The following is a 6,304-nucleotide window of genomic DNA, read 5'->3' as shown; positions in this document are numbered from 1 at the left end:
CTTACACTTCAATGAAGTGCAATGTAGATGCCTCCACTTTTACATGTGATTGTTTGAATATCATCTAAGTCCTACAACAGTTTTGGTAAGAATTAGGAAGCCAATTATTTCTCCGATGAGTACATGTCACAGAATTAAAGAAATCTGCAAAGTTAAGCCACTAACAGAAATGTAGTTCCACTCTTTGTCTTCCCTAACAGTAGATTTCCTCCTCTTTTTGCCCAAGTACTACTATCCATTTGATCACTGAGCCTCCCAACCCAGCTGTAAGCTAACTTCTTTTTTGTTTTGCACTTTTATTAGTTTTGACCTAGATTAGCAGTTTGGTTCAACTAATCATAGGCTGCCAAAAGGCAATTCCAGTACAAAGGTGGAAGTGAAGTGAAAATATGTTGTCAAGGATGCAGAGGAGGGTCCTGTCACCCCTTTGCCAGATTCATGACCTGAGTATTCAAACTAAACTCATGATACTGCAGGTTAACCACAGGCACACTCACAGGGTGCTTCTGTGTCTGTATGCGCTGGGTATTAACCCTTCCATACAAGAATGTGTATAATAGATACACTTTTTGAGAAGCCACCAAGGGTATCAGGTTTCAAAGCCACAAAGGAAACTCCTCAGAGCAGCATTCTGCCTGAGAATAAACTGTTGTAAAACTTCTGCTTTTGGAAGCTGAGCTCCTTCCTGCAGAGTAGTCATGGAATGCTGAGTATCCCATCCCCAACATCAAAAATGGAGAGTTGAAACTCCAAGTGTAAGCTATATTTTAAACACTAGTAAATGAAAGGCTTTCCTCTGTTCGCAAATTCTTTCTTCAAGAACGGGGCATCATCAAAGCAGCTCTTTAGCCCCATAAAATACACTACTATCATGGTTCCTATCTATTCTCTACCAATCCTCTCACAGAATCACAGAATCTATTAGGTTGGAAAAGATCTTTGAGATCATCAAGTCCTACCTGTGACCTCATAGCACCTTGTCAACCAGACCATGGCACTGAGTAGCACATCAGTCTTTTCTAAAACACCTCTAGGGATGGTGACTCCACCAGCTACCTGGGCAGCCTATTCCAATGCTGAATAACCCTCTCTATGAAGAACTTCTTCCTAATGTCCACCCTAAACCTCCCTGTGTGGAGCTTAAGACTGTGTCCTCTTGTCCTGTCACTGGTTGTCTGAAAGAAGAGACCAATGCTCATCTGGCTACCACCTCCTTTCAGGCAGCTGTATGGCTGAGTGATAAGGTCTTCCCGGAGCCTCCTTTTCTCCAGGCTAAACAGCCCCAGTTCTCTCAGCCACTCCTCATCAGACTTGTACTCCATACTTGTCACCAGCCTTTTTACCATTTTCTGGTGTGCTCCATCATCTTAACATCCTTCCTAAATTGGAGGGCCCAGAATTAGACACAGTACTCAAGGTCCTGCCTAACTAGTGCTGATTTCAGGGGAAGAATCCCTTCTGTTGGCCACACTATTCCTGATACAGGTCAGGATGCCACTGGGCTTCTTGGCCTGGTGGGCACACACTGACTCTCATTCAGCTGCTGTCAGTCAGCACCCCCATGTCCCTCTCTGGTCACCATCCAGTCACTGTCCCCAGCACTATAGGGGGTTGTTGTGGCCAAAGTGCACAATCCCGCACTTGGTCCTATTAAACCTCATATTGTTGGATTTGGCCCACCAATCCAGCCTGTCAAGATCCCTCTGCAGAGCCCTCCTACCCCCCAGCAGATCAACACTCCCCCCTACCTTGGTGTTGCGTGAATTTGCTAATGGTAGACTTGATCCCCTCATCCAGATCATTGATAAAGATATTAAACAGGACTGGGCCCTACACAGATTGCTGGGGATCACCACCAGTGACTGGTCACCAAAAGGATGCAGCACCACCACTCTCTGCACCCAGCTGTCCAGCAAGTTCATAACTCAGTGGTTATAATTTAAGTAAAATCTCTGTATGTAAGACAAAGACTTTTGCAATACTCCTTTTTAGTCATCTCTTCAATCGAAATCTTCCAAGATGTTTTTTCATTCTGTAAGTGACATTTACTGCAATTTTTCATAAACCCCTGAGAATTGGATTCCTTGCTCCTAGAATTGAATAAAAAATGTACACAGCCTGTCAGCAGGTCACATGTATCCTGCCAACCTACATCTAATAGATTTTTCACTTTTCATCAGTGGATTTCAAGACAGTATGTAGTCTGCCAAATTTACTAAAAAGCTTGCTACAGTATCGCACTTTCAAAATGTGCAATCTGTCAAAGCCATAGCTCAAAATGTCTGCTACGATGAGAGTCTTTGAAAAATCTGCTATGGTGTTGGCATTCATTCAGAAAATAATGAGTACATCAACAGAGAAGGAGGAGAAAGGAAAAAAGTTGGGGGAGGGGAAAGAAGTGGAGAGAAAAGAAGATTAATCCTAAATGTAATTTTCTGTATCCTGAAGAAACTACAGAAATTCTTTGTGCAAGTGTAATCCAGTTTCACACAAATTCCTCCAAGATGACAGCATATTAATTGGCAAATATGAATGCTGAATTTAATAACATTGATGAAAATGAACGCTACATTTAATAACATTGATGAAAAGATAATTTACCATAAACTTGACCACAACTGTTCATAGCGAACCTCAATATTGATTCAAACACTGAATACATTTAGCAAACAGTGGAAGACAGACTTTTACTGAATATTACATATATGGAGAGTATCATAAGAGACAGGTTTGGGAGAGTAGGGATGCTTAATTCATTAACTGAAATATGAAGAAAACTGAACAATTTCAGGAGACTTGTAAATAAAAGCAAACTTCTGTTTCGAAAGAGACAATAACACTAGCATCAAAATACTCAAGGACTGTGAAATATGATTCTGAGGACCTTTCTTGTTCGCTTTTCTTCAACCTGCATTTTAGAAAAATCACCTTTACATTCAAAGAACATAAAAAAGGACAAAAATAGAAGGTAAACAGTAAAATATTTCCCTGTTAAAAAACAAGTTCTGATGCACCTTCTTGAGCAACTGACAAGACAGGCAAGTGTGCCTGAACATTATGCCAAGCTGGTGAAAGGACTGCAGCAGAATTTTGCATTCAAAGAGCTACAGAAGAGCTGTTTGACTCCATGCCATGTATCTCTGAAAACAGGAGGTTACAGAAAGTTCCCTGGATGTAGTAAGCCAATGCATCCTTAATATCACAGTGAATCTCATCACTTCTAGAAGTAAGCAAAGCAATTGGTAGTAAGAATACTCAGCAACAACAACAAAAACAAGCAAACAGAAAAAACACACACACAAGAAGCCCTAAACAAACTTAAAATTAAAAAAGAAAAAAAACCCACCACATAAGCCTCCACCCTCTCTGGGTGGGGGGGGGGATAAACACTCCAGGGTGAAAAAAGCTTGGGCAAAGTTTGCTACAACCAAGAGAAAGCTACTGAGCAGATTAACATCAATCACACAAGCTTACAATGAGCAGGAGAAAACTGGAATAAACAGAGCTTGTGAAATACCTTAAATTGCCAATTTTAGTTTTCTCTATTAAAAATTTAAATATTAATTTTACAATAAAATATGGATTTGCTGTTAATTTTAAGAGCCTTAGATTTTACTTGAGAATCTCATCAAATGTCTAACCTGGCATATACCAGCTCCTGGAAAAGATCTTTACTGAATTCATTATCACATTGGAATTGTACCTAATTTAGTGAATTAAAGCCCTTCAATCCCTTTGTCATGTAAAAAAACCCAAACTATTGAATCTTTGAGATTATGGTTTTACATCTAATTGTTATCTCCCTAAAAGCACAACAAAGTGTCCCAGTTAACTTTGGCAATGGCAAAGTTCTTTGGTTGTCTTTCAGAGACAAAATTCAGAAATATCTTACCATTTTATAAAAAAATATTTCATAGAATTTAAACTATTATGAGTTTTAACATCTAATATTTTGAAGCATAATTCTTTAATCTCTTTTTTTCCCCCTCTTGCTTCCATACAAATATCTTGAACAGAGAAATCACATCTGTAGCTTTTGTTTGCATTAGCAAACCATGTGCGGAAAAGTCCAGCACAAACCAAGACACTGTTCTATATGCCTCAAGATAGTGATTTCTTCCCAAACCTAAGTATGGTTACCTAAAGTAGATCATAGATTATTCTGAGTTGGAAGAGACCCAGAAGCATCACCAAATCCAACTCTGAAGTTCCATAAGTGGATTGAACCCCCACCATCAGTCTTATTAGCATCATGCTTTAAGGAGTAGAGCTAGTCTCAGAGTCAAGTAAGTCAACTAGAGAGTTTATTCTATAGACTATTGTAAAAATGCAGTCAATATACACTACAGAAATGTATAGTTTTAATGCCTTCAGTACCATGGAACAACATCATAGCCAGGTCTCTTAAGGCTCATACATTTTTATTTTCCAGTAGAGATATCTATAAAGTCCATTTTCCCCACCTTTTCTGTGCAGAGAAGTTATTAAGTATGTGGCCTTCAGTTCTTTCACATACATTGCAGTTTTGTCTTGCCAAACTTTGAAATCACACTTGAATGTCAAAATTATTTAATAGAAAGAGAGAGATCACTCATCAGCTTAATTAGATTTAGAACTGCATTCCTCTTTCTCTACAGACCATCAAAAACAGCAGCTTTGATGATCAAATTGTCTTTTGCTCCCGGGTTAATACTTTGTTTTATGTCAAAGTTCTTTCATTGATTGACTCTCGCAGCACAGTGTAGGTGGAGACTCTGGATTGGAAGATACTATAGTCTCAAATGTTCTTCTTGCAAGTATCAAAATGGTACAATAGTTCACAAATGAGTCAAAGCTTCAAAGACTCAAGCACCTATTGCACGTGAAAAATTGTCAGCAGTTTTTGTTGACTTCATTAAGTCATGAGTGTTCACAAGGCTGCAAACAAATTCAGCAGCTGGAACTTTATAGGTGTACATAACTGTTTTAAGTTTGACCAGAACAGAGCTTTCAAAAGGAATTTCCTAATCATTTCCATTCATAAATCAAACCCCACATTTAGTCATAGCACAGAGCAGTCTCAAGGTGTCTGAACTCTACCTCTATATAAAATATTTTGCCTGGAATGTTGAGATCTCATAAGCTTCCATACTGATGTGATTAACTGTGCTCCATCACAGCCTTTCCCACTCTTAAATGGTTTGTTCTCACTTGAGTTTCTCTACGTGTCCAAAGAGAGGCTTCTCAACACACTACAGGGTGGCCAACATGCATGTAGATGTTCTTTGCAAAACAACCTCTCCATGTTTAATCTATGGAACTCTTGGAAAGGAGGAACAATCTGAGAATCAGCTCTTTTGTATGGATGATGGAAAAAAAAACATGGAAAGAGAAATATAAACAATCAGAAACTGAGCAAAACAGGCTTAGGGCCTTGAGGCAACAAGCCTCAAGGAATTCTGGGCTTGCCAGAAGACTGCAGGCTAGATCTGCTCCTTTTCTTTATCCCTGGAGAATACCAAATTAGCTTTTGATGATGTATAACATTATGGGAGAAAAATATACACTCAAGATTATAAAATCATCTCTCTAAAGTGCTCTTTTGTTTCACCAGCTAACTTTCTCCTAGTTCTAGTAGAACTATTTGGTTGCATACTCTGGAAGCAGAGAAATGTAGCTGAGCTGGCCCAGTTCCATAATCAGGAGTTAACAGAAGTGGGATTGTTTCAGGGTCCAGATCTGGGAGGGACAGAAGTGCTTTTGTTTCCTTTCAGTGGGATCCTGCAGAAAAGTTAAATAACAGAGAGACCCCAACAGAGAAGTGATAATTCTATATAGGCTATAAACTGTACAATGCACAAAGATATACATAAATAACATGGGAATTATTAACACTCTCCAGTTTTCAGCTGCTAATTTAATGAACTGCTCTCAGAGCCATCAGGAAGAGAAAGCCCACACATGCACACACACATTATGTTATGAATTTAATGTTATTGTATGTATTATTGTATGTATTATTGTATGTATTGATAACTGCATCATTATTAATTAGATATTTCACTAGTGTATATAGCTATATTTCCCAAGTGCAAGTACCCTGAAAGCATCTTTGAAACAGTTTCTGAAACTCATAGGGCAAGTAAAAAAAACACATTTTCCCTAATTGACTGATGCCTACAAGCAGTGTTTGAAGTAAAATTTTATTTCAGACAAACACTTTGTCAACTGCTTTCCTTTCTCACTTATGTACACAGTCAAGAAGTTCATGATGTATTGGCCCATATTGAAACACACATATCTCAAGACACATGGCCTGTATATT

This window comes from Zonotrichia leucophrys, chromosome 1A (genome assembly GCF_028769735.1).
Source record: "Zonotrichia leucophrys gambelii isolate GWCS_2022_RI chromosome 1A, RI_Zleu_2.0, whole genome shotgun sequence".
NCBI lineage: Eukaryota > Metazoa > Chordata > Aves > Passeriformes > Passerellidae > Zonotrichia > Zonotrichia leucophrys.
This window is presented reverse-complemented; position numbering follows the sequence as displayed.